The 27,853-nt window shown below is 36.6% G+C and overlaps 1 protein-coding gene, 1 non-coding gene and 1 pseudogene across 2 annotated transcripts in view; 1 reads left to right on the top strand and 2 right to left on the bottom strand.

The window, feature by feature from the left end:
- The window catches only part of AR (androgen receptor), a 190,627-nt gene that overhangs the window by 61,210 nt on the left and 101,564 nt on the right, over positions 1-27,853 (top strand). The gene's annotated exons all lie outside the window — the stretch shown is intronic.
- LOC129517778 (60 kDa heat shock protein, mitochondrial-like) lies at positions 9,162-10,865 on the bottom strand (annotated as a pseudogene).
- On the bottom strand, positions 19,231-19,337 carry LOC129518909 (U6 spliceosomal RNA). Its single transcript, XR_008666246.1, has one exon. It is a non-coding gene; the product is annotated as a U6 spliceosomal RNA (small nuclear RNA).

Below are 27,853 nucleotides of genomic sequence, written 5' to 3'. Positions count from 1 at the left end.
GTTGTGGGATGGCCCACCCTTTTTGTTTGGATGGTTCCACCTTCATTGTGACAGACTCTCTGGAGGACCAGCTTGGTGTGTGTGTTCATTCTATCCTGGTGCATTTGGTCTGAGAAAGCATTTGTTCAGTCCTTTGCATTTTGTTTTATAGCCACTCTGCAACCTATGAAATGGTCATCTGGCCTTTTTATTTGTTTGAGAAAAGCAATTTTTCCCTTCTTAGCTTCATGGCTGCCAAGCAGTACAAGCGTAATTCCAGGAAACCATATGATTTCCTTCCATCTGTTCAGGAACTGGACAGGAACACCAAATCTAAGGCTTACTGGTTTGTATGTGCCCCAAACTGTATATTCTGGTTTTCAGGTAACATAATAGATCATTGGTACCCTTTCATTAAAGTGAATTAGTATATGTTAACATATACATATACAATAAGTATATGTTAATACTTGCTATGTACCAGACGCTGTGCTAAGCATTATGTTAAGAGAGGAGACACAAATTTCTGTCCTCTAGGTGTCTGCAGTCTAACAGGAAACACAAATATATAAGCAAATTGCTATTTTAAAAGATGTCGTAGCATAGTGAATATAAAGTTCTGGAAGTGTGATTAATTCTGAGGAAAAAGAATGGTAATGAAATGTTCTCAGAGGATGTCAAGTTGAGGGAAGAAAGGCAGTCCAGACAAAGAGACTAGCACAGAAGCATGTGAACACATTGAGTTTGAGGGAATGGCAAAATAGTCTAGTGTTGCTTAAGCAGAATGAAAGTAGTTGGTAATATTAGGTTAGTTTATGAAGAACCTTGAAGGTCATTCTGAAAGTTTTGAACTTTGTCCTGTGAACAGTCTTAGAAGGATTTAAAATATTAGTTTGCTATATACTGAGCACTTCTTATATACCAGGCACTGTACATGAAAAAGTAGCGCCATTGCCAACAATATAAATGTTTTCCCCATTAAGACTTGACATCATTTGTCCTTAGAGTATTTTAAGGAAGGTTATGATCCAGAGGGTTTGTATTTTGTAATGATGACTTTGGGAGTGATATGCAAAGTGATGAACCTAGAAGTAGTGAGAGCATTCAGGAGACTATTGCAGGGGGAGAAAAGGCTATGGCAGAAAAGGATGAGCACCATGTTTATTGGATGCTCCTAAGGATTGCAAATACACAAAATTTGAATGAAAGAGTTCAGGCCTTCTATTGGCCCTTTGTGCATATCATTAATATATGTGAATACAAAGAGACTACCTAGTGTTTTTGAAAAATCTTGTAGTTTAGAATTAGAACACTAGGGTTCAGGCCCTGGAGCTACTGCATCATTAGTTGTGAATCCATAGTGAACTTGTTCTTGAACCTTGCTTTCCATAACTATAAAAATGGGAATTTGAAACATTTTGGCTACTTCCTAGAGTCATAGAGAACAGTTGAGATAATACACAGGAAAGACAATGTGCTATACAAATATTGGTTCTTGAGGCAGCTGTTATTTAATGTTTAGAGTATTGTGTCTACTTCACAGAGTTGTTATGAGCATGGAATGGAATAATGGATTTGAAATCATTTTGTTAACTTTAAAACATGATTCAGATGTTAAGTATTAATAATAATAATAAAAGAACAATTCATTCTGCATCCAGATGTTCTCTCTCTACCATGACTCATGTACTCATTTGGAACTGTGCAGATGAACCTCCATTTAATTTTTTCAGGCTGGATTCCCATGTGTAACAGAATCAAATGGGACAAAAAAGTTCTATGCATTGGCTTCTCCCCTGTCAAATTTTGGCTCTAGGACTGAAAGAACACCCATTTAACCCAAGTTGTCACCAGCCTTATGTTATTTTGCCCATGAGCATGCTGAATTTGGGCACAGTCCTTCAGATCCAACAAGAACCCCCAAGCTTCCCTTTATTTAAATTGGCCAGACAAACCAGTCTTCGAGTTCTATGTCCAGCAGAGCCATAGGTTTTTCAAAGGTCAGTCATCACCATGAAACCAGGTGTGATATGTAAATAAAGTTTCATATTGTTTGTGGTTAGTGAAGACAACCTAGCAGGCAGACCCCACCACAGTTTGCTGCTTCCAGTGGAGGTAGTTGTATGAAGATTGTGCCTTTGGTATCGATGAAATAGGACAGAAGTGAGAAATTAGAGCAGTTCTGACCCTTACCCTCAAAATTCTCAGATAAAGAAGTATTCAGACCCTTCTATCCTTTTTTCTTTTATTTCATCAACAGAAGTATGTTCCTACCTACTTATTCTCTCTCCACTGCCTTTTATTTTAAAGTGGAACCAGCTTAAGATGGTCAGACTTTTACTTTTCCTGGACCTTGTCATGTTTTCAAAGTGTTGTTTTTGAGGATAAGATGATTAGGAAGAGCCTGGTTCTTTATTTCTTTCCTCTTGGCAAAGAAGATTAAAATCATTTGAAGAAATGCTCTATTGACTGAGTTGATGAATTGCTATTAGTGAATCTAATGGATATTTGAGAAATTTGTACCACTAAAGTTGAAATTCTAGCCTCTAATATAATCTTTTAAAAGTGTTTAATATTGAACAAGTAATTAAATACTTTATTTAGTTATTTGAGAGAGAGAGAACATGAGCAGGAGGGAGGGACAGAGGGAGAAGCAGACGCCCCACTGAGTGGGGAGCCCCACTCCTGGATCATAACCTGAGCTGAAGGGAGACACCCAATCAACTGAACCACCCAGATGCTCCTTGAACAAATAATTTAAAAAATTAAACATGGGGCACCTGGATGGCTCAGTCAGTTAAGCATCTGCCTTTTGCTCAGGTCATGATCTCAGGGTCCTGGGATCAGGCCCCGCAATGGGCTCCCTGCTCAGCAAGGAGCCTGCTTCCCTCTTTCCCTCTCCTGCTCCCCCTGCTTGTGCTCTCTGGCATGCGCAGTGCTCTCTCTCTCTCTCTCTCTCTCTCTCTCTCTCTGTTAAATAAATAAAATCTTCAAAATCTTTAAAAATAAAAATTTACAAAGTTAAACAAATAAAAAGTATAACTAGTTACTATCAAAATTCATTTTCATGTTTGCATATTTAATGGTTATTATTTTTTATATTTATTCATATGCCTATGTTTTTATATTTGGTTTATATAAAATGTGGTTTTCTACCATGGCTTGTTTTTTTATATTTTGCTTTTCTCTGGCATAATATTTTCATTTTAATTGCTTCTTGATAAAACAAAGAACTGTACTTACATATGTGAATATTTAAGTTAAACTAATTAAAATTAAAGTACAGAAAAATTCAATTTCTCAGTCTCATTAGCCACAAGTCAAGGACTCTGTAGTCATATGTGTGTAGTGACTACCGTTTTGCACAGTGTAGATCTAGAACATTTCCATCAACAGAGAAAGTTCTATTTTGGAGAGCACAGCCATAGAGTAAATGTGCCATAATGTGCTAAAGCATTTTTTCTTTGTTTGACAGCAAATTGTTTTTTTAGTTTTAAATATTACGGATAACTTGACAGTGAATATAACTATGTGTGTAGCTATTTGATTTGGTTGAGTTATTTCTTGGGGTTAATTTGAAAAGCTGAGTTATTAGGTCAGAGAGTATGGATGTAGATTTTTAAACCTGTAACTTATTCAAAAAAGAGAACTACAGGCCAGTCTCTCTGATGAACAAAGATGCAGAAATCCTCAACAAAATACTAGCAAAACAAATCCAACAATGCATTAAAAAAATGACTCACCACGATCAAGTGGCATTTATTCCTGAGTTGCAAGGTGGTTCAATATCTGTAAATGAATCAACAGGATACATCACATCAAAAAGAGATAGAATAAAAAACATAATCTTTTTAGTAGACACAGAAAAACAATTTGGTAAAGTACAACATCCATTCATGATAAAACCCCTAAACAAGTCGGTTTAGAGGGAACATACCTCAATAAAATAAAGGAAGGCCATATGTGAAAAATCCACAGGAAACATCATACTCAATGGGGAAAAACTGAGAGCTTTTCCCCTAAGGTCAGGAAAAATACAAGGAGATTCCACTCTCACCACTTTTATTCAACATAGTACTGGAGGTCCTAGCCCAGCAGTCAGACAACAAAATGAAGTAAAAGTCATCTAAATTAATAAGGAAAAAGTAAAACTTTCATTATTTGAAGATGACATAACACTATATATAGAACACTGTGAAGACTTCACCAAAAAACTCCTAGAATTGATAAATGAATTCAGTAAAGTCTCAAGATACAAAATCAATGTACAGAAATCTGTTGTATTTCTATATACTAAAAGCAGCAGGAAGAGAAACTAGGAAAAAAATCCCATTTATAATTGTACCAAAATTAATAAAGTACCAAGGAATAAACATAACCAAAGAGGTGAAAGACCTGACTCTGAAAACTATAAAACATTAATGAAAGAAATTGAAGAGGACACAAACAAATGGAAAGACTTTTCATGCTCATGGATTGGAAGAACAAATACTGAAATGTCTGTACTACCCAAGCAATCTACACATTTAATACAAGCCCTAACAAAATACTTCCAGCATTTTTCACAGAACTAGAAGAAACAATCCTAAAATTTGTATAGAACTACAGAAGACACAAATACCCAAAGCAGCCTTGGAGGGGGGGAGCAAAGCTGGAGGCTTTGTTGGAGGCTGGAATCACAATTCCAGACTTCCAAGTTATATTACAAAACTACAGGGGATCCCTGGGTGACGCAGCGGTTTGGCGCCTGCCTTTGGCCCAGGGCGCGATCCTGGAGACCCGGGATCGAGTCCCACGTCGGGTTCCCGGTGCGTGGAGCCTGCTTCTCCCTCTGCCTGTGTCTCTGCCTCTCTCTCTCTCTCTCTCTCTCTCTCTCTCTCTCTCTCTGACTATCATAAATGAATTAAAAAAATTAATAAAAAAACTACAGTAATCAAAACATGGTACTGACACCTGAAACTAATATACTGTATGTTAACTAAGTGGAATCAAAATAAAAATAATAAAAAAAACCTATAGTGTATTATCAGAGTCCTTTCAAAAAGGTTTATATCAATTTTAAGTGCTTTATGTAGCATATAAATATATTAGATTCATTGTATTCACAACACTGGACCTTATCAATTTTAGTTTATTTTATTCTGGTTTTCATTAAAAGATAGTTTATGTTAAAAATATAGTTTATGTTTGAGTTTGCATTTCCTTTTGTTTTGGTGATGATGTGGTTTCCTACCTAGTTTTACTTTTTATTGCATGGTATTGTATATTTACATCTTTCCTCATTTATATTTTGATTCCTTAGTATTTTTTATCAATATGAATAACATATTTATATGTAACATAAATCAAATTTTCCACCAATATATTCTTCAACAATTCTAGAATAAATTTAATTTTACCTGGTTTTAAATTTAAAGGAATAATATAATGTATGACATATGTCGCATATTCCTTTACATTTCAAGAAACATAGGTAGCTCTATATATTCTTATACAAGATTATTTTTGATGAAGCACCTAATATATAAGAAAATGCTAACCATTGTTTTTTGAACATCAGTTCAGAATTCATACGTTACCAAAAATCACCAAGTGCTGTTGACAAAAAGAAAAAAATAATTTACCAAAATATTTTTAATAAAACTTAATTCCCCCTCCCCCACATTTTAAATTATTATATGTCTGTCTTTAGTGGTGACGTACAGTATATTAGTATGTGCCCAATATATCTTTAACTTTTTTATTGAGATATAATTGACTTATAACATTATATTAGTTTCAGGTGTACAATGTGATGATTTGAAATTTGTATGCATCAGTAAATGATCACCACGTTAAGGCTAATTACTATTCATCACCATAAAAGTTACATTTTTTTCTTATGATGTGAACTGTTAAGACTTGAGGATGTTATGCTAAGTGAAATAAGTCCACAAAGACAATACCATATGATCTCACTTATATGTAGAATCTACAAAAGAAAATAAGTGAGCAAACTAAACAAAACAAAACTAATAGTGAACAGAATGGTGGCTGCTAAGGGAATGGGGGATTGGGGAGTGGTGAAATGGGTGAAATGAGTCAAGAGGAACGAACTTCCAGTTATAAAATAAAGTCATGGGAACATAATGTATAGCATGGTGACTATAATCAATAATATTGCAGTGCATATTTGAAAGTTGCAAAAAAATAAATCTTAGAATTTTTCATCACAAGAAAAAAAATTTACATTACGTATCCCAATGTATCCTCTAAAATGCTAGAAAAATTTAAATAGACACCAAAGTGACATTTTATTAAGACTGCTTTTATACCACTTTTTCTCATGATTTTTTAAAATTGAAGTTTAATTGATATACAATGTTCTATTAGTTTCAGGTAGGGGAGGGGCACTTGGGTGGCTCAGTCAATTAAGTGTCTGTTTTGATTTCAGCTGAGGTCATGATCTCTGGGTCTTGAGATCAAGCCTCATGTTAGGCTCTGTGCTCAGTGCGGAATGCATGTGAGATTCTCTGACTCTCCTTTTGCCCCTACCCCCTCAAATAAATAAATAAACCTTTAAAAAATATTACTGTCAGGTATACAAGATAGTGATTTAACAATTCTATACATTATGCATTGCTTACCATGGTAAGTATAGTTACCATTTGTCATCATACAATGTTATTATAATTTTATTGACTATATTCCCCATGCTGTAATTTCATTCTTGTGACTTAATTTATTTTATGATTGAAAGTTTGTACATTTTAATTTCCTTTACCTTTTCGTAAAAGATTTTATTTATTCATATGAGAGACACAGAGAGAAAGGCAGAGACATAGGCAGAGGGAGAAGCACATTCCCTACTGGGAATCAGATGTGGGACTTGATCCCAGGACTCTGGGATCTTGCCTTGAGCCGAAGGCAGACACTCGACCACTGAGCCATACAGGTGCTCCGCCTTTACCATTTTGTCCATCACCCCAAAACAGACTACTACCAGTTTGTTCTCTTTATGAGTCTGTTTCTGCTTTTTTTTTGCTTTGTTTTGTTTGTTCATGTGCTTTATATTTTAGATTCCACATATAAGTGAATTCGTATGGTGCTTATCTTTCTCTGATTTATTTCACTTAGCATAATAGCCTTCATGTCCATCCATGTTGTCATAAATGGCAAGGTTTCATTATTTTTATGGCTGAGTAGTATTCTAGTGTGTGTGTGTGTGTGTGTGTGTGTGTGTGTGTGTGTGTGTGTATGTACCACATCTTCTCTATCCATTCATCTATCGATGGATCCTTGGGTTGCTTACATAGGTTGGCTATTGTAAATAATGCTGCAATAAACATAGGGATGTATATGTCTTTTTGAATTAATATTTTCATTTTCTTTGGGTAAATACCCAACAGTAGAGTTACTGAATTGTATGTTATTTCTATTTTTAATTTTCTGAGGAATGTCCATACTGTTTTCTACAGTGGCTTCACCAGTTTACATTCCCACCAACATTGCATGACAGTTCCCTTTTTTCCATGTCCTCGCCAATGCTTAATTCTTGTCTTTTTGATAGTAACATAAGAGGTGTGAGGTAACATCTCATTGTTTTGATTTGCATTTCCCTGATGATTAGTGATGCTGAGCATCTTTTCATGTGTCTCTTGGCCACTCGGAAGTCTTCTTTGAAAAAATGTCTATTCAGACTACTTTTAAATGTTCATTTAAGGGTCATAAAAAGAGACCATGAGAATTAAATTCTTTTCAATAAGAGGGCATTTTTTTAATTTACGGGACATACAGAAGATAGATCAATTTCTACAGACCAGAAAGGAAGGAGCGATTTTGTATATTCCTAAAAATCCCTGACCGAGACTTAGAAATTTCAGGATCTTATATATTTTTATATTTAGCCAGTTGCTAATTATTTTGTAACTTCCCACTACTGATATTTTGTTTTTCTCCCTGACTTGTTTGGTATTAAAAGTAGTGCTGCAGTTAACATCCTCAAGAGGCAATATATACAGTGTTTAAGGGAAATACCTCTAAGGCCAGAGTATTTTCATCCAACTATTGGTGCCACCATCTTCTTACTGTATGACCTTGGGCAAAATACTTAATTCCTCTGGGCCTGAATATCTTCTTAGAAAGAAATTGAGATACCAATGGTCTCTAATCCTATAAGGCCATTATAAGGATTCTTAATGATATATATTAAGAATGTAAGAGTTTATACTTTAAGTGTCAGGCACATAGAAAATAAAACAATTGTTAATATGATTGTATTATCTTTATTAGCATACTTTTGAAAAATATAAGTTCTTAGTTGTTAAATAGTTGAATAAAACAATGTATGCATTTTAAATCTAGTAGATACTACTTCTCACCTTGCCAAAGAAACTGCAAACATTGGATACTATGAAACTTTTAAATCTTTGTAAATCTTACAGGTTAAAAAAATTTTATCATTGTTTAAGTTTCTTCTCTTTAATTATGAGTGAGCATGAGCATCTTTTCACATGTTTATTGGCCATTTGTATTTCTTTCCATTTGAACTGACTGTTCTTGGCTTTTGCCCATCTGTTGTTGTTTTTGTTTAGCTTTTCATCTGTTTCTTATTGATTTATGGAGCTCTTTGTATATCAAGGAATTTGGCTCCTTGTCATATGTGTTACAAATAGTTTTCCCAATTTATTTTTCAACTTTATGTTTCTCTGTCCAGCAATCTTTTTTAACTTTAAACAAGTTTTTATTATGCAAAGGTTGTCACATAATTGGATATTTTTCTACTTTGTACACAGTTATTCTTACTCTCCACAGAAAGGCTGCTTAACTTTTCGTCTGGTGATGGCAAACACTAAAATCCTGATTTTAACAAAATTGTAGTAGAAATGCCTCAGTGATTGAAGTTGAAAGCAGTACATTGGTCCATGGCTCTTGCACTCAGTTATCAGGAATGTACAAATGTCTTTTTATTCAAAAATACAAAATAAACTATCTGTAGGCATGGATAATGACAGCCATAATCCATCCATTATACGTTGTCAAATGAAACCAGCAACTGATGGTTATAGCGATTTTCTTAAACATCAGCCAGCCTTTTCTTCAGTCATTTCCTTCAACTGACTTTTCTGAAGTTATGGTTGAGGAACACAGCCTTGAGCTTCCTCTCACAGTTCATTAAAAATGGTAAAGCACTATTCTAGGAATCAGAACATGCTGCCTCCCATACCACCTCCCATTCTACCCGTTCCACCCATTCCTGGGTCCTTCTCTTCTTTAGGAATTTTGGTGACTACAACTTCTGCTGTAGTTAACAGAGAGGCCACTCTAGCAGCATCCAATAAAGCAGTTCTTACCACCTTAGTTGGGTCAGTGATTCCTTTTTCCACCATATTCACAAAATCTCCAACTTCTGAGGAACTCTGCATAATTTTCTTAACTATCAATGATCCTTCAACATCTGCATTCTTAGCAATGGTTATTGCAGGAAATTTGAGTGTTCTCTTAATAATTTCGATACCAATTCTTTGATCTTCATTAGCTGGAGTTATTGAATCCAAGGCTGGAATGCACCGAAGCAGCCCCGCCCCCCCCCCCCCCCCCCCCGCCCAGAACAGTGCCTTCTTCAACAGCAGCTCTTGTGGCATGGAGGGCATCTGTAACTCTCTTTCTTTTCATTGATTTCAACATCACTTGTCCCACCAACCTTCAACACAGCTACTCCATTGAGAGTTTTGCCAGGCCTTCCTTCAGCTTTTCCTTTTCGTATTCACTAGTTGTTATATCTAACTGCTCAATAATTTCTTGAATACATTTTTCAATTTGAGCCTTGTCACCTTTTCCTTTTCCAAAGATGGCATCATCTTTGGTCACAATGACCCCTCCAAATTTCCTAAGTCATGAGGCTGAACATCTTCAAGATTTAGAGTCAATCCTTCTTCCCCAAACACTGCACCACCAGTAGCAATAGCCAGCCATATCTTTAAGCTGGTTCTTTCTATTGTCACCAAAGACTGCCACAACCTGAAGACCAACTTTTAATCTATTCAAAATGAGTGTACTCAGAGCTTCTCCATCAACATCTTCAGCAATTATGACCAAGGAGCAGTGAGCATTGGCAATTTCAAGAGCAGGTACGATGGAATGGACACTAGAAATTTTCTTTTCACTCAATAGAACATAACATCTTGGAGTTCACATTTCTGACCTTTTGATGTATTAATAAAGTATGGAGAAATATAACCTCGATCAAACTTCATGCCTTCAATAATTTCTAATTCATCATTCAGTGTTTTTACATCCTTTACTGTGATGACACCCTTTCTTCCAACCTTTTTCATTGAATCAGAAATGATGTTGCCAATTTCTTTGTCTCCATTTGCAGAAATCGTAGCAACCTGAACAATTTCTTCAGGGGTTGTCTCGGGTTTCGACTGCTTCTTAAGTTCAACGATCACAGTATCAACAGCTAACATCACACCTCTCCTGATTTCCACAGGATTAGCACCTTTGCTAATTTTCTCGAAGTCTTCCTTGGCAATAGAGCGTGCCAAGACAGTAGGAGTAGTGGTGCCATCCCCAGCCTCTTCATTTGTATTATTGGCAACATCTTCAACAAGTTTAGCGCCAATATTTTTATATTTGTTTTTTAAGTCAATTGACTTTGCCACGATCACACCATCCTTTGTTACTTTGGGACTTCCCCAACTCTGTTCGATAATCATTGTTCTTCTTCCCTTTGGCTCCATAGTAACGGCTACGGCATCAGCTAAAAGATCTACACCTTGAAGCATTAAGGCTCGGGCATCTGCACCAAATTTTATATCCTTGGCATAGGCCCGAATGAGCTGAGGAACCAGTACTCTGGACACTGGCCTAATTTGGCGGAGGACTGCAGGTAGTTGAAGCATTTCTGCGGATAGTGGCAGAGCGTGCGGCCGGTGAGGCAGGCTGTTGGAGGCGAGTGAAGGATCTGTCCAGCAATCTTAAATTATATAGTTAAATTAATCATTCTTTCCCATTATGGCTGTTGAGTTTGGAGATCCGTGCTTTGCAGGTCTTTCTAGATGGGTTTTATTTAAATCATATATTAGAAATCTTTTTGCCAAAAGGCTCAATTATGGATGTAAGAGCTAAAAGGGATTTTAGGCATTGCATAACTCAAGTTTCCTCCCTTCATATCTTTTTCATTTTTTCTTGCAGAGGAAAAGAAATTAAGTCCCAGTGAAGGGAATGGACTATAAAAGTACCACAGCAAGCTAATGGTAAAAATGCAGACTGGGACTCTGTGCTCCTGAGGCCTATTCCAGTGATAATTTAGTTTAACCAGCTTGTTATATAAAAAGAGCTTTCTGACTTTAAAAAATACATATTGAAGGGATCCCTGGGTGGCTCAGCAGTTTAGCACCTGCCTTTGACCTACGGCGTGATCCTGGAGCCCCAGGATTGAGTCCCACATCAGGCTCCCTGCATGGAGCCTGCTTCTCCCTCTGCTGTGCCCAGAGCCACACTCTCTGAAAAGTGACCAGAGAGAGAACATCTGAGAGACTTGGCCCTATCTGAATGTGGGGAAAATTCTAAACTCCCAGAACTATGAAAGTAGCCTTCAAACCACATGCACATCCAGTGGTAAAGAGTAAAAATGTCACTGGCTAAGCAGGCTTAAAGCACACACTTTAACTAAAAAGTGGTTTATGTAGATCTGGGTTTGACATACAGGAAACAAATCTAAAAGATTAAAAACAAGAAAACATATCTAAGCAGAGACATCAGAAGCTTTACAATGTGGGGGAAATAGACCTCTCAAAACTAATTCAGCCAAGTAATTAAGTAGACAAGTGACCAAACAGAAAAGAACAAGCTCCAGAAAGAGGCATGTTAGCATCCAGAGTTGTTACAATATAGTATCTGAAATATCTACTTTTCAAGTAAAAATTATGATATGTGGGTCTTAGTTTTCTTCTTTGGAAGTGTTGAATCACTATATTGTACACCTGAAACTAATACTACACTGCTAACTAGCTAATTTAAATAAAAATTAAAAAATAAAAATAAATTAAAAATAAAAAATATGAGATGTACAAACAAGAGAAAGTACGGTCCATACACAGGAAAAAGAAGTAGTCAACAAAAACTGTCCATGAGGAAGCCGAGATGTTGGACTTACTAAACAAAGTAATATATTTATATCTACTTTAAATATATTCAATGGACTGAGGAAATAATTTTTAAAATACTAAAGGAAAGCATGAGAAAAATTTCTCATCAGAGAACAGTCAAGTGATAGAAATTATAGAGAAGAATCAAATGGTAAATCTGGAGTTGAAAAGTATAATCATTAAAATGAAAAATTCACTAGAGGGGATCCAGAACAAATTTGAGTTGGCAGAAGAAAGAATCCGCAAACTTGAACATAGTTTAATAGAAAGTATGAATTTGGAAGAACAGAAAGGGGGAAAAGAATGAAGAAAAATTAATAAGCTCAGAGAAATGTAAGATACCTTAAGTAGTGTACCAACATATGTGTATGGGAGTATCAGAAGAAAAGAAAAGAAAGAGCAGAAAGATTATTTCAAGAAACAGTAATATTTTCCCAAATTTGATCCAAAATATTGATCTACATATCAAAGGTCAACAGACTCCAAGCAGGAAAAATGCAAAGTGATTGATACCCAGACACACCATACTCAAAATGTTGAGGCAAATGTAAAGAGAAAATCTTGAAATTAGCAAAAGAAAAATGACAAGGGAAATGCAATAAGATTAACTACTGACTTCTCATCAAAAATAATGGAGGGCAGAAGACAGTGTTGTGGCATATTCAATGTGCTTAACAAAAAACCTGTGAACCAATAATCCAGTACTCATTAAAATTATCTTTTAGAAGTGAAAGTGAAATAAAAACATTTCCATATAATTAGAAACTGCTAGAATTTGTTGCTAGCTGACATGCCTTGGAAGAAATACTGAAAAGAAATGGTACCAGACGATAATTTAACTCCACATGAAAAAATAAAAATCATAGTAGAGGGAATTATGTAGATAATGATAAAAAGTAGAATTACACGGGCACCTGGGTTCCGCGGTTGTTAAATCATCTGACTTTTGGTTTCACCTCAGGTCGTGATCTCGGGGTACTGAGATCAAGCCCTGCATCAGACTCTGTGCTCAGCGTATAGTCTGCTTGAGATTCTCTTTCCCTTTCCGACTGCCCCTCTTGCTCATGCTCTCTCTCTAAAATAAGTGAATCTTTTTTAAAAGAATTTCATATTGCTTTTCTTCTTGATAAAAATTAATTGCATGAAACGCTATCAGTAAAATTGAATTCCTGGGTCTGTCACATATAGAAATATATCTGTAAAAATAGATGTAAATATAATAAAGTGCAAAGAAGAAGAGTGGGAATTAAGCTAAAATGGAGTATGAAAATGGTATCGGATAGAAAATGAACTCCACAGAAAGAAATGAAAAAAATACTGTAAATATGATGATTAACATAAAAATCTCTATAAACTGTGCTCTCATTTATTAGCTTACTTAATACACATATGATTATATAAAGCAAAAAGTATAAGACATGCATTGTTTGGTAATAATATAGACAAATTATGTGTAACAGTTATTATACAAGGGGAGACTATAGATCTATAGAAGAATTAAGTTTTTAATACCTCTTGGAATTTAGTATAAACCTGAGGTAGATTCTGATTATTAAATGCATGTTAGAAACCTCAGAGCAAGCACTGAGAAAAAAATTTTTTTAGAAAAGGAGAAGGTGAGGCAGGAGGAGATGGAGAGAGAGAAAGAATCCCCAGCAGGCTCCATGTCCAGTGCAGAGCCCAATGCAGAGCTCAGTCTCACAACCCTGAGATGATGACCCGAGCCAAAATCAGGAGTCAGATGCTTAATTGACAGAGCCACCAGGTGCCCCCACTGAGAAAAAAAAATCGTATAGTTTACAAAAATTAAAAACATGGTTAAAATTGCTCACCAGAAAATACCTACTTTAGCAAAAAGAGGTGTCAAAAAATAATGGAAGAACAAAGTAGTAATGAGAAATACAGAAAACAAGAAAATGGAAGAGGTAATTCTAACTATAGCAACAATAACATTAAATGACAATAAGTAAATAAATAAAAAAGTGAGATTTTCATCACAGATAAATAAAACAAGATATACATATATGCTGTTTATAGGTGACTCACTTTGGATTCTAAGACACAAATAGGTTAAAAGTGAAAGAGTGGAAAAAGATATTTCATGCAAACAGTAACCAAAAGAGAGCCTGAAATGGCTACTATTAATTTTAATCAAAATAAACTTTAAGACAAAACTATTATTAGAGATAAAGGACATACTGTAATAATTAAGGATCAATCAATCGAGAAGATGTAACAGGTATAAATATATGCAACAAAATATAGAAAAGTAGTTCAACAATAATAGTTGGGAAGTTCTATTCATTATATGGAACAGCTAGACAGATCAGCAAGAAAATAGACTTGAATAGTGAAATAAAATAAAATAAAATAGCTACACCTAATAGACATCTTTTTTTTTGTTTTAAATTGTAGTTAATATACAATGTAATACTAGTTTCAGATGTGATTCACCACTGCCATACGATATCCAGCACTTATCACAACAGGTGCACTCCTTAATTTCCATCATCTATTTTACCCATCCCTACCCATGTATGGTAACCATACGCTTGTTCTCTATAACAAGCGTCCGTTTCTTGGTATCTATCTATCTATCATCTATCTATCTATCATCTATCTATCTATCAATCATCTATCTTCTATCTATCTATCTATCTATCTATCTATCTATCTATCTCCACCAATGTTCATTTGTTTTGTTTCTTTTTTTGTTTTGTTTTGTTTTGTTTCTTAAATTCCATATATGAGTGAAATCACATGGTATTTGTCTTTCTCCGACTGAGTTATACCTCAGGATAGTAAAGGCTATCTGTGAAAAACCCACAGCTAATACCATCCTCAATGGGGAACAACTGAGAGCTCTTCTTCTATGGTCAGCAACAAGACAGGGATTTTCACCCTCTCAACTGTTATTATACATAGTATTGGAAGGCCTAGCCCCAGCACTCAGACAACAAAAAGAAATAAAAGGCATCCAAATCAGGAAGGAAGAAGTAAAAATTTCACTGTTTGCAGATGACATGATTCTCTATACAGAAAACCTAAAAGATTCCACCAAAAAATTACTAGAACTGATAAACAAATTCACTGAAGTTGCAGGATACAAAATGAACATACAGAAATCTGTTGAATTTCTGTACACCAATAAGGCAGCAGCAGAAAGAGAAATTAAGAAAACAATCCCATTTACTATTATACCAAAATGATAAGATACCTAGGACTAACTAAAGAGGTAAAAGACCTATACTCTGAAGACTGTAAAACCCTGATGAAAAAAATTAAAGATGACAACAAAGAAATGGAGAAACATTCCATGCTCATGGATTGGCAAAATAAATATTGTTAAAATGCCTATACTCCCCAAAGCAATCTACACATTTAATGAAATCTCTATCAAAATACCAACAACATTTTTCATGGAACTAGAACAAGCAATCCTAAAATTTGTTGGAGCCACAAAAGACTGAATACTCACAGCAACCTTGAGATAGAAAAAAAGAAAAAGCTGGAGGCATCATAATTCCAGACTTAAAGTTATATGACAAAGCTGTAGTGACCAAAACAGTATGATACTGGCACAAAATTGGACACATAGATCAATGAAACAGATTAGAGAACCCAGAAATGAACCTACACCTATATGGTCAATGCAGGAAAGAATGCAGGAAAGAATATCCAATGGGAAAACGTCAGTCTCTTTAACAAATGGTTTTGGGAAAACTGGACAGTAACATGCAAAAGAATGAAACTGGACCACCAAACACAAAAATAAACTCAAAATGGATTAAAGACCTAAATGTGATACCTGAAACCATCAAAATCCTAGAGGAGAACACAGGCAGTAACCTCTTCGGCCTTAGCTACAGAAAGTTCTTATTAGATATGTCTCCTGAGACAAGGGAATCAAAGGCAAAAATAAACTATTGGGACTATATAAAAATAAAAACTTCTACATACTGAAGGAAACAAGCAACAAAACTAGAAGACAACCTATGAAATAGAAGATATTTGCAAGTAAGATATCTGATAGAGGGTTAGTATCCAAAATATACAAGGACGTTCTAAAACTCCACACCCCAAAACCAAATAATCCAGTTAAAAATTGTCAGAAGGCATAGACATTTTTACAAAGAAGATACCTCCATGGCTTACAGACATATGAAAAAATGCTTAACATCACTGATAATCAGGGAAATACAAATCAAAACTACAATGAGATATTGCCTCACCCTTGTCAGAATGACTAAAATTAACAACACAGGAAACAACAGGTGTTGGTGAGGGTACAGAGAAAAGGGAACCCTCTTATACTTTTGGTGGGAATACAAAGTGGTCCAGCCACTCTGGAAAACAGTATGGATGTTACTCAAAATTTAAAAATAGAACTTTCCTATGAACCAGCAATTGCACTACTAGGTATTTACCCAAAGAACACAAGAGTACTGATTCAAAGGTATATATGCAGCCCTGTGTTTATAGCAGCATTACCTATAGTAGACAAATTATGGAAAGAGCACAAGTGTCCATTGGCTGATGAATGGATGAAGAAGAGGTGGTACATATATACAATGAAACATTACTCAGCCATGAAAAATGAAATCTTGCCATTTGCAGTGGCATGGATGGTGCTAAGAAGTATTATGGTAGAACTAATAGATATCTATTGAGTATACCACTCAACAGTAAGAGAAAACAAAGTCTTCTCAAGTGAACATTAAACATTTTCCAGAGTAGACCAAATTAAGTTTTTTGTATTGCAAATTTTATAGTCAAGAAAGTGAAAACCCAACCTACAGAAAAGGAGAGCATGTTTGAAAATCATATCTAAAAATGACCTTGTATACGAGATAATTGGAAGCATTATATCCACATAAAAACTTCTCAATGTTTATGACAGCTTTATTAATGTCAGCCAAAACGTAGAAACAACCCAAATGTCCACCAATTGATGAATAGATAGACAAAAGGTGGTATATCCTTATGATAAAATATAACTCATTCACTAAAAGGAATGAAGTATCAATACTTGCTACAACATGGATGAACCTTGAAAGCATCATGCTAAATGAAGGGAGCCAGTCATGAATGGCCATATATTTATGATTTCATTTATATAAAATGGCCAGAATAAGCCAATTTCATTGAGACATAAAGTAAATGAGGTTCACAGAGGCACCAGGAAGGGGAGGATGGGAGTGACTGCTAGTGAGTATGGGGCTTTGTTCTCGAGTGATGAAATTTTCTGGAATTAGGTAGTGATGACATTTGTACAACTCTGTAAATATGTTAAAAAACATTAAATTATATGTATACTTTATTGTTTATTTAAATGGTGAACTTCATGGATGTAAATTACAGCTCAATGAAACCATTAAAGATTGTGTTATCCCCCACTACCATGTTTTTACATCACTCTGTATTATTCTCATTATGAATTTTTTTCAAATTATGTTTTAATAACTGCTTTAGCCTGTGGTGGCTTTAAGAAACAGGGTCTGCTGCCTCCTATCTGTATCCCTGGCCCATAGAAGAATTCAGCTGCCACCTTTTGAATGAGTGTGAAGGCTTTGATAAAGACAATGAGCTATAGCAAATATATAATGTGACAATTTTGTTACCTATATACAAATCTATAAGAAACCAGTTCCATGGTTAGAGGTGCTCATTATAAAAATGTGCTTCCTCCTTAAGCATAAATGAACTTTACCATATCTTATATTAAAACTTCTAATTTTGCTTACACTTTTATAAAAGCGTGTTTTTTCCCTTCCAAATCCCAAACAATATTTTTATTAGGTTTTTCTTTTCAGCTTTATCCACAACTGTTTGCTTATCTAGGAATAAAAACAGAATTTTAAGACAGAATTACATTTTCTTCCAACACTGGTGTACAAATGGTATTAATGTAAAACATCCAGGATTTCTGAATATCTATTATTAGTTGTGGTTTATTTGGGTTTATTTTGACCTTGTGTGTATACAGTGAAGGAATAATCAAACGGATATACCTGTTAGTTCTTTTTTCTTTTTATTTTTTTAAGATTTCATTTGAGTGAGGGAGGAGAGGTAGAGGAGGAGGGAGAGGAAGACCTAAAGAATCCTAAGCAGACTTCATGCTAAATGCATAGCCTGACACGGGGCTTGATCTCATGACCTTGAGATCATGATCTGAGCCAAAACCAAGAGTTGGATGCTTAACTGACTGAGCCACACAGGTGCCCCTACCTGTTATGTCTTGATGTGTTTCTTCCCAGTTGCAGAAACTTAGACAAGTTACTATAGTCTCAGCTTGCTTTAGTTTTCTTCATCTATCATTTCTACCAGGCAAGGTTGTGGAGAGGATACATTATGATAATTGATATGGAAGCACCTAAAATATACACTGTACATAGATGGTGGTGACAATGATAATAATGATGATTATGATAGTGATGGTGTGCTGTAGCACCTTATTTTGTTACTCAGAGCATATTACATGTACTTGCAGAACATCTAATGTGAATTAGCTCACTTAATCCACATAACAGGGATGTCTGGCTGGCTCAGTGGTTGAGTGCCTGCCTTTGGCTCAGGTCATGATCCCGGGATCCAGGATCGAGTCCTGCATCGGGCTCCCTGTGAGGAGCCTGCTTCTCCCTCTGTCTATGTCTCTGCCTCTCTCTCTCTCAGTCTGTGTCTCTCATGAATAAATAAATAAATCTTTTTTTAAAAATCGACATAACAACCAGGTGGGTAGGTATTGTGACTATCTCCACTTCATAGATGGGAACTGTAGTTGCTCAATATGTGTGACTATAGGTATCACAGTGCTGGCATATGGTGTCAAGTAAATACTAGCTTTCTTTCTTTACATGGGTAATTTTTGTCTCTATTCAAGTCAGTTGTAGATGTCCAGAGACCACTGTTTTGTTTTTTATTTTTTTATTTTTTTAAGATTTTATTTATTTATTCATGAGAGACACAGAGACAGAGAGAGGCAGAAACACAGGCAGAGGGAGAAGCAGGCTCCATGCAGGGAGCCTGACGTGGGACTTGATCCTGGGTCTCCAGGATCACACCCTAGGCCGAAAGTGGCGCTAAATCGCTGAGCCATCCAGGCTGCCCTGTTTTGTTTTTTAATATGGGACGCTTCACTAATTTGCATGTCATCCTTGCACAGGGGCCATGCTAATCTTCTCTATAATGTTCCAATTTTGGTATATGTGCTGCTGAAGTGAACACGAGAACACTCAGTTTTTATATGTGTATAGCGCAAGCATCTAGGCAAATTGTGTTTAGAAGATTGATTGATTGATTGATTGATTGATTGATTGTGTTTAGGACATTTAATGAAAGAGGAGCACAGGGCCCCAGGCAGCCAAGTATTACATAACCTTGTGAAAGGTCTCCAGACCACTCCAGTCCTCATCAGATAGAATACTGCCCTTTTCAATTTCCAAACTGCAGGAAGCAAGAACGACATTTCAGATCCACTAATCCTCATTGCCTAAGAAGTATGGAGAACAAAATAAAGCTTTCCAGAGCTGAGAGAGGAAGAAAATTCTATCACTGTCCTCTCCTAACTACTTCTTAGAGGGGGCATTTCATTTTCAACTTATCTGGTTATGCTGGTTGTTTCCTTTTCTCACCTTCAGATGTCAGCTCCTACCTGGCTTTTTGTCATGCCTGTTTATTCCTGGGAGAAAGCAGCTGAAGCTTGCTTCTCAGGGGGAGGTTAAGGGTATTTTAGCTCCTTTGCCAGGAACACACCAACCTAGTTTTCTTTAAGCTATGTTAATTTGTATTCTCATTAGTTCATTCATTCATTCATTCATTCATTCACAGGTTCAGTAAATAGTTTTTAAAGGTTTATTTATTGGAGAGAAAGAGAGAGCACAAGTGCTCACATGAGTAAAAGGAGGGGCAGAGGGAGAGAGTCTTCAAGCAGACTCCCTCCTGAGCTTGCAGCCCCATGCGGGGCTTGATCCCACAACACATGACATCATAACCTGAGCTGAGCCTAAAAGTTGGCTACCTAAACAACTGAGCCACAGAGGCACCACTGGATTCAGTAAATATTTAACAAACACTACTTAGGAGTCAAGCCATGTGCTAGGCACTGGGGGTAGAACAGTAAACAAAAAAATTATGCTACTCTCAAGGAATTGATAGAGATATATAAGTGAATCAACTAACAACCTGGTTCTGCTTTGAAAGCTGTCTGGTGCTCCTGATCTCGCAATCACAGAGCATTTAGCCTATATCCCATCCACCTTCAAGTACTCAAGAGTCAGTCATTTGGAGACCGAATCATGGAGCCCTAGAAATCTAGTAGCAGGAGTAAAGCAGCAAAATAGAAGAAGCATGGAGCACATAGTCAGAAGTTACTGTGTCTAGGCTCAGCTCTGTTACTCACTGGCTTAGCTTAGCTCTTCTGCCTTCTTTTGATCATCTGGAGAATAGTGGTTAATGAAAATTTCTATATGGCAGGTTGTTGGGGAGATGAAATAAGATAATTCTCAGTCAACTGTGTATCTCCTTACTCTGCTGTACTTATTGATATCTGAAATTATATTTATTTATTTATTTATTTATTTATTTATTTATTTATTTATTTATATTTTTTAGTCTTTCTATGCTTGTTTCACGCACCCCCCCCAGATGGAAGCATCTGACTTTTTCATCATTGTATCACTAATCTAATGGTGCCTGGTTTATGGTATATAGAGCTACCAGAGGGCATCTTGGTATAATAGAAAGAGTGCCAGATTAGGAATTAAAACCAGAGTTCAGATTACAACCCTACTACTTTCTAGCTGCTCCACCTTAGACAACTTACTTAACCTCCCCAAACTTTCTCTGGCTCATTTGTTTGCCTCATAGAGTGGTTATGCAGATCTCATGAGATAAATGTGTATCAGTGTGCTTTATGTACTTGAAGTGCTCTGCTAATGCAGGTTTTATAAGATGAGAAAACTAAGGTCAAAATAAAAAGTGTTTGGTCCAAGGTTATGGCATCAAGTTAGTATCACGATTTATGATGGAATCTGAGGCTTCCAACTCCTAGACTAGCATACCAAAGCATATTCCAGAACAGAAACTGTGAAGAAAGTAAACAGTGGCCAGGGATAAGGGAAAGCAGGCTCTGTCTGACAGCAGCTTATCCGTTCATAATAATGGGAAAGGGGAACGAGGAAGGTACTGTGTCAGAGTCCACATGATCACTTTGCAAAATGGAAGGAGCTTGTTCATAGAGTTGAATGATTCGTCTGTGTTTATCTAACAATGACAGTTTCACCAGCTCTTTACCACTTCACTTTCACCTAGTTCAAAAAGATGCCAAGTATGACACATTTTCCTTCTCAGGCTTTATCCTAGAATACATTTTGTTTGACTCTGTGTTTAACTGTAATATAGAAAGAAAGTAAGGCAAGGTAAGAGTATGTCTAGGAGCTGTTCACCATTTCTATTGAGGACAAAGGAAAACAATAATCTCAGGGATTTGGATTAGATATGAGGAAGAACTTGTAGGCAGGAAGTGGGAGATACTATGATCAAATAGATATTAACTCTCTGGTATTTTTAAAAGATTTATTTATTCATCCATGAGAGACACAGAGAGAGAGAGAGAGAGAGGCAGAGACATAGGCAGAGGGAGAAGCAGGGTCCTCATAGGGAGCCCGATATGGAACTCGATCTCAGGACCCCGGGATCAGGCCCTGAACCAAAGGCAGACGCTCAACCGCTGAGCCACCTCCAAGTGTCCCAATATTTGGTATTTTTAAAGAAAGGTTTTCATTTATCTGGTATAGTTTAACAATGTCCTAATTAGGACTCAAAAGTTGTTTAGGATCTATCTTGGCCTTCAAATTGAGATGTTGTTTAAAAGGCAAGATGGCTGTTTTCAAACTTTGTTGTGAGGCTCAAGAGTAAATCAAGGAGGAAAGAAAGAAGGTGAGTTTAGTGGGAGGTACTTAGGCAGTATCTAGGCTAGACATTGGAAATTCATCTATGAAGTCCCCATGATGGATGGGAAACAGATACATACATAGATTTTTTGTGATATGAGACATTATTGATGTTCTGAAAGAAAACTGTACAAGTTGGGGGTGTGATCATACTCTAGCTAAGAGATACAGAGTCAAGAAGGGTTTCATGGAGTAGGTAATGGTGTCCTGGGCTGGGACCTGAGTTATGAGATAATGTGGCAAGGGAGACAAATAGTTGGGAGCAGTGCAAGGTCATTTCAGTTAGAGGGAATGACTATGTGAGCAGAAACACAAAGGAGTGAAATAGAATTAAGACTAAAGAACTGAAACAGCGTGGTACGGCTCGAAGGGCACATGAGAAAGTTTGTTGAAGAGATAAGGAGCTAGAAGTAGGCCTTGAATGCCAAGCTAATGCTTTGAATTTGTATCCTGTTGGCCAAGAGATTTTTAGTGCTTGCCTAAGATCACTTAAGCATTTCATAAAATTATGGATACTCAGGTCTCACCTGTAGCTTCAGATTCAGACAACTCTGGGCTAAGTTAGGGTGGGATCAGAGCTCTATAGCTCCTCGGGGGATACTGAGGCATCTGTGAATTAGCCACCACTGTAGACCATAGGGAATTATTTTTTAAAAGTCTTAAGGAGAAGAGTTACAGGAGCAGATGTTTTAGAAAGAATTCCTCTGGGGTCCTGTGTAACTTATGGATTGAAGAAGATCAGACAAAAAGAAAAACTTCAATAAGAATGTTGCCATTATTTTGAAGGTAAGGTTGTGTGTGGGGATGGGGCAGGTATTATTTAGGCAGTAAATTAACGGATACTAGTCACTGATTGACTTGATGGTGATGGTAGGTGAAACACATTGAGGAAGTGTATTATTACATTATATCCAGAATAATTCATGGCTTTCTGGATTGAGTCACTGGGAACTGCTATCCACTGTGAGAAACTCATCAAAAAAATTGATCGTGGAATCAGAAAGACTTGAGTTTAGATCTTATAGCCATCATTTGCTGTCTATGGATTTTGGGCTTAAGGTTTCTGGACCTCAGTGCTCTCTTCTATAAAATGGGAGTAATGGTGCATACCTCATTAATTTGTTGTAAAGATTAAATGAGGTTAAGTTATGTAGAATGTAGTATAGTAGCTGGGACATACAGGTGCATAGTAAATATCAGTTATTATTGGGCCATATGTTATGATATGTACTGCAGTGACATGGGATAGGGGATTTTTATTTTCTGCCAATGGGCCCCTGTCCCCACAGTCAAAATCAATATCACATGTTGGGGAGCAGGACACTTTTCCTAAGTATCAAGTTAGTACTTGGTCTTGGATCAGGCCTTACTCTTGGTGTGTTTAAGAAACAGGGTAAACCCTATTGCTGATGAGTATCATTGAGGCTGTTTTCCTAGTTTCTGTAGGTTCTTTGAACCAACATAAAATGTCTCATTTTGGGTTTCAGATTGTGGACTGAACTTGGAATCTCATCAGCATTTCATTACTACCTGAGTTATGTCTGTTCACATGATGTTATCTTTCTTTTCTTGGTTTGTGAAGTGCTCAGACACTTGACTGAACACTTTTCACATTTCTTAAACTACATTGTGTGACTTTATTTTTTATTTTTTAAAAAAATTTATTTATTCATTCATGAGAGACAGAGAGAGAGAGAGAGAGAGAAGCAGAGACACAGGCAGAGGGAGAAGCAGACTCCATGCAGGGAGCCCGACGTGGGACTTGATCCCAGGTCTCCAGAATCAGGCCCTGGGTTGAAGGCGGCGCTAAACCGCTGAGCCACCCGGGCTGCCCTATTGTGTGACTTTAAAGATAGAATTGTATTTTATTTAGTGTTTTCACAAATTTTGTACAAATGATAGTAGTGGCTGCTGATTTTCTGACTTCATTTGCAATGTCAGACAGAGGAGGAGGCAGTATGGGCAGTATGGTGTATTGCAGAGCTTACTGGACTGGGAGTCAGATGCCCTGGACTCTAGTCCCAATTGAAAGTTGCGATGGAATGAGGAAAATGGGGAGAAATGACAATTTATTTTGACTGTACTAGACCTTTTTCCATGCATTTTCTCATACATTTGTCAAAAAACCCCTTTGAGTCTGATACATTATTTTCCTCATGTTGTAGATTAAAAAAAAAAAAACTGATGGTAAGGAGGTTAGGTTCATCTTGTGCCCAGTGTTACATGGCTAGTGATAAGTAGTAGTAGGGTTCAAACTGAGTATTTCTTCTCCCAAAGCCTTTTGTAATATTGCAGTGCAACTTACTAGAAAATGCCTTTAACTCTGAGCTTCATTGGCCTTCTGTGTAAAATAGGACTCTGAAACCTTTGCTCTGTATGGCAGTAAATCTCCTCAGACCAGATGTTGGATAAGGGACAGCGATATTTGTGTCTTTGTTTCTTAATGCATTCTAAGTGCTTCACAGTGCCTCCCACATGGTGGGACACTCAATAAATATTTGTTGATTTCTTTCCAGCAAGAGAGTAGTTCCATAATGGATGAGATCCATTTTTGTGGTTGCTACTTAATGCTATTAGCATTTTCTCAGAGATTTCTGGGCTATAGCCGAGTGACAATTTGATGTTGGTCATCATATAGATTTTTCATAGGTTGACTCTTTTTTTTAAAGATTTTTTATTTTGGATATATATGTACATACGTGTGTGTATATATATGTATGTACATATATATATATAGAGACAGAGAGACAGAGAGAGAGAGAGAGACAGAGAGAGAGTTGTGGTGGGAGGGGCAGAGAGAGAGGGAGACAAGAAGACTCCCCTCTGGGGGAGGAGCCTGACATGAAGCTCAATCCCAGGACCCCAAGATCATGAACCGAGTTGAAACCAAGAGTCAGATGCTTAACTGACTGAGCCACCAAGTCTCCACCCATTGATTGACTCTCGCATATTTTAGGCCCTGGAAAATTAGTCTACAGAATGTGAGTAAATAATTGCTCTACAACAGAACTCTGGTATAGTAGTTATAACACCTGGCTTCTAGTCTCAGGCCTATCTCTAGGAAACTGTTTCTTCTAGTCAATTCTCTCATTTTCTGGTTCCCAAATTTTCCCTGAACAATAAAAGAGACTAAAGGAGTGGTTTTAATCCCTTATTGGACATTATCATCATAAACATCAACTTTTTAAAAATTGGATGCCTGGATCCCATCTTAATTCAATAAATCAGGGACGCCTGGGTGGCTCAGTGGTTGAGCATCTGCCTTTGGCTCAGGGCATGATCCTGGAGTGCTGGAATCAAGTCCCACGTCAGGCTTCCTGCATGGAGCCTGCTTCTCCCTCTGCCTATGTCTCTGCCTCTTTCTCTACGTCTCTCATGAATAAATAAATAAAAAACAAATCTTTTTTAAAAATTCAATTAAATCAGAATGGCGGGGGGATGTGGAACCTCCCCTAAAGATTTTACCATGCACCCAAATGTGAAAAATACTGGGCTAGATGATCTATGAGAACCATCCAGCCTTGACAGTCAATGACAGTGCAATGCTATATAGCATGGTAGATAAAGCATAGGTTTTTGAGTTAGCCAGACATGCATTAAATCCTTGATCTTCTACTTTAACTAGCTCTGTGATCTTGAAGAAATTATTCAATGGCTCTGTACTTCTGGCTTCTCATTATAAAATGGACATAATCTGCGTATCCTGCAATAGTAGTTGTAAGGATCAAGCATCTTTGACAGTGCCGCCCATTACACAGTAAGCCCTCAGTCTCTAGTATCAGAAGTTCAAATGGAGGATGTGAAGAAACTATTGGTCCAGTAAGATTTAACATGTAAATTAAAAACAACTTGTTTTCTCATTTCCTGCTTTTTTGTTTTGTTTTGTTTGTTTGTTTGTTTGTTTTGGTAATGGATTCTGGAAGCAAAGAATGTGGAAAAATCTCTCATCCCTCAGATTAGATGACACTGCAGAAAGGAATCTGGCTAGTTGTTGCGTGGCTGATTGACTAAGATGACTAAGAAGCCATTGGAAAGATTTTGGCTCACGGAATACAGCAGATGTGGCTTGGGAGATGTAAGGACATGACTGTAATAAGCATTCATCTGTTCAGCCCCATTTCTGAAAGTGGTTCCAGGAGAAAAGGACAGCTTGGTCATTTTGGTAAGGCACACTGATTAAAACAGTCTTACTGCCACCCTTCAAGCTGTCCTGGCATGTTTGTCAGTTCATATAAACTACAGGAAAATGTAAATCACCAGTAGGCCTATAACTGATACATAGTGATAAGTAATTTTTCTATTCATGCTTGTCTCTTCATGTCAGGTCTGTGGCTCAAGAATACATTAGAATCATGGCATCCTCATCCAACCTATTCCAGAGTATGTTTGACAAGTATGTAAGACACCTAGCTAGATTAGTATTAAGATTTTAGTACCTGGTAGGCATTATTTTATAGTACCCCACCAAAGCACACAATTTTCTCTTCCTATAGTAATAACCATCTTGGCCCCTTTTATAATATTTTCCTTCCTATACATTGCATTAACCATTTGTGCACTTATATTAGCCCAAAAAGAGCCCATGAAAACTCCTTTCAAAACAGGGGCTGTGTCTTTCTCTACATACCCATCATTTAGCAGAGCTCTCCCTTCATAATGTATGAATGATATGAATTTTTGAATGGACGAATGAAAGGTATAAGTGATGTGTCTTCTTCCTTTCATGACACATGATGAGTGTGTGTGTGTGTGTGTGTGTGTGTGTGTGTGTTGGGGTGGGAGTGATTTTTGTAGCATGTGAAACATAACCTGGCTTTTGGAATATAAGGAAGACTTCCACAATGGTAGAATGAAGACTGTCATAAAGCTCTTTTCATAAGAACAACAAACATACTAGCAAAAATTGTGAAAATCAACCTCTCCAGAGCTCTGGAAAGGAAACAAAGTCTAGCAACAATCTGAAGTGAAGTGTATTTACTCAAGAAAAATTACTATATGTTCTCTGATCACATGGAAGTAATTAGAAATCAATAGCAGAAGAAACTATGTCAAACTCACAAATGTGTATGTAGTGCTAAATAACACACTACTAAATAAGCAGTGGATCAAAGAATAAATCAAAGGAGAAATGAGAAAATTCTTGAGGGTGAGTAACAGTAAAAATATACTATACCAAACTTTATGGGATACAGATAAGTTAAAGCAGTACCTACAGGGAATTTATAGTTATAAATGCTTAATGCAGCTGCCTGAATGTATTCTCCTTGCAAATTCGTATATTGAAATCCAATGCCCAATGTGATGGTATTAGGAAGTGACACCTTTGGGAGGTACTGAGATCATGAAGTGGCACCCTCATGAATGTGATTATTGCTTTTATAAAAGAAAGTGATTAGAGCTTGCTTGCCTTTCTACCATGTGAGGATATAAGGAGAAGTCTGCATATTGGAAGAGGGTCCTCACACAACAATGCTGGCATCCTGATCTCAGACTTCCTGCCTCTAGAACTGTGAGAAATAAATTTATGTTGTTTATAGGCCACCCTGTCTGTGGTATTTTGTTGTAAAAGCCAGAACAGGTTAAGACACCTATATTAACAAAGAAAAAAAATATCAAATCAACAACTGTTCACTTTAGGAAACTAAAAAAATCAAAATAGAAACAAAGCATGAAGAAATATTTAAAAAGATTAGAGGGGAGATAAATTGGATAGAGGATAGGAAGAATCAATGAAATCAAAAGTTACTTCTTTGAAAATATCAACAAACTTGATGAACCATTAGACTGACT

The sequence above is a fragment of the Nyctereutes procyonoides genome, unplaced genomic scaffold (genome assembly GCF_905146905.1).
Source record: "Nyctereutes procyonoides isolate TBG_1078 unplaced genomic scaffold, NYPRO_anot_genome, whole genome shotgun sequence".
Taxonomy (NCBI): Eukaryota; Metazoa; Chordata; class Mammalia; order Carnivora; family Canidae; genus Nyctereutes; species Nyctereutes procyonoides.
The sequence above is the reverse complement of the archived record's forward strand: the minus strand, read 5'-3'. Positions and strand labels throughout refer to the sequence as shown.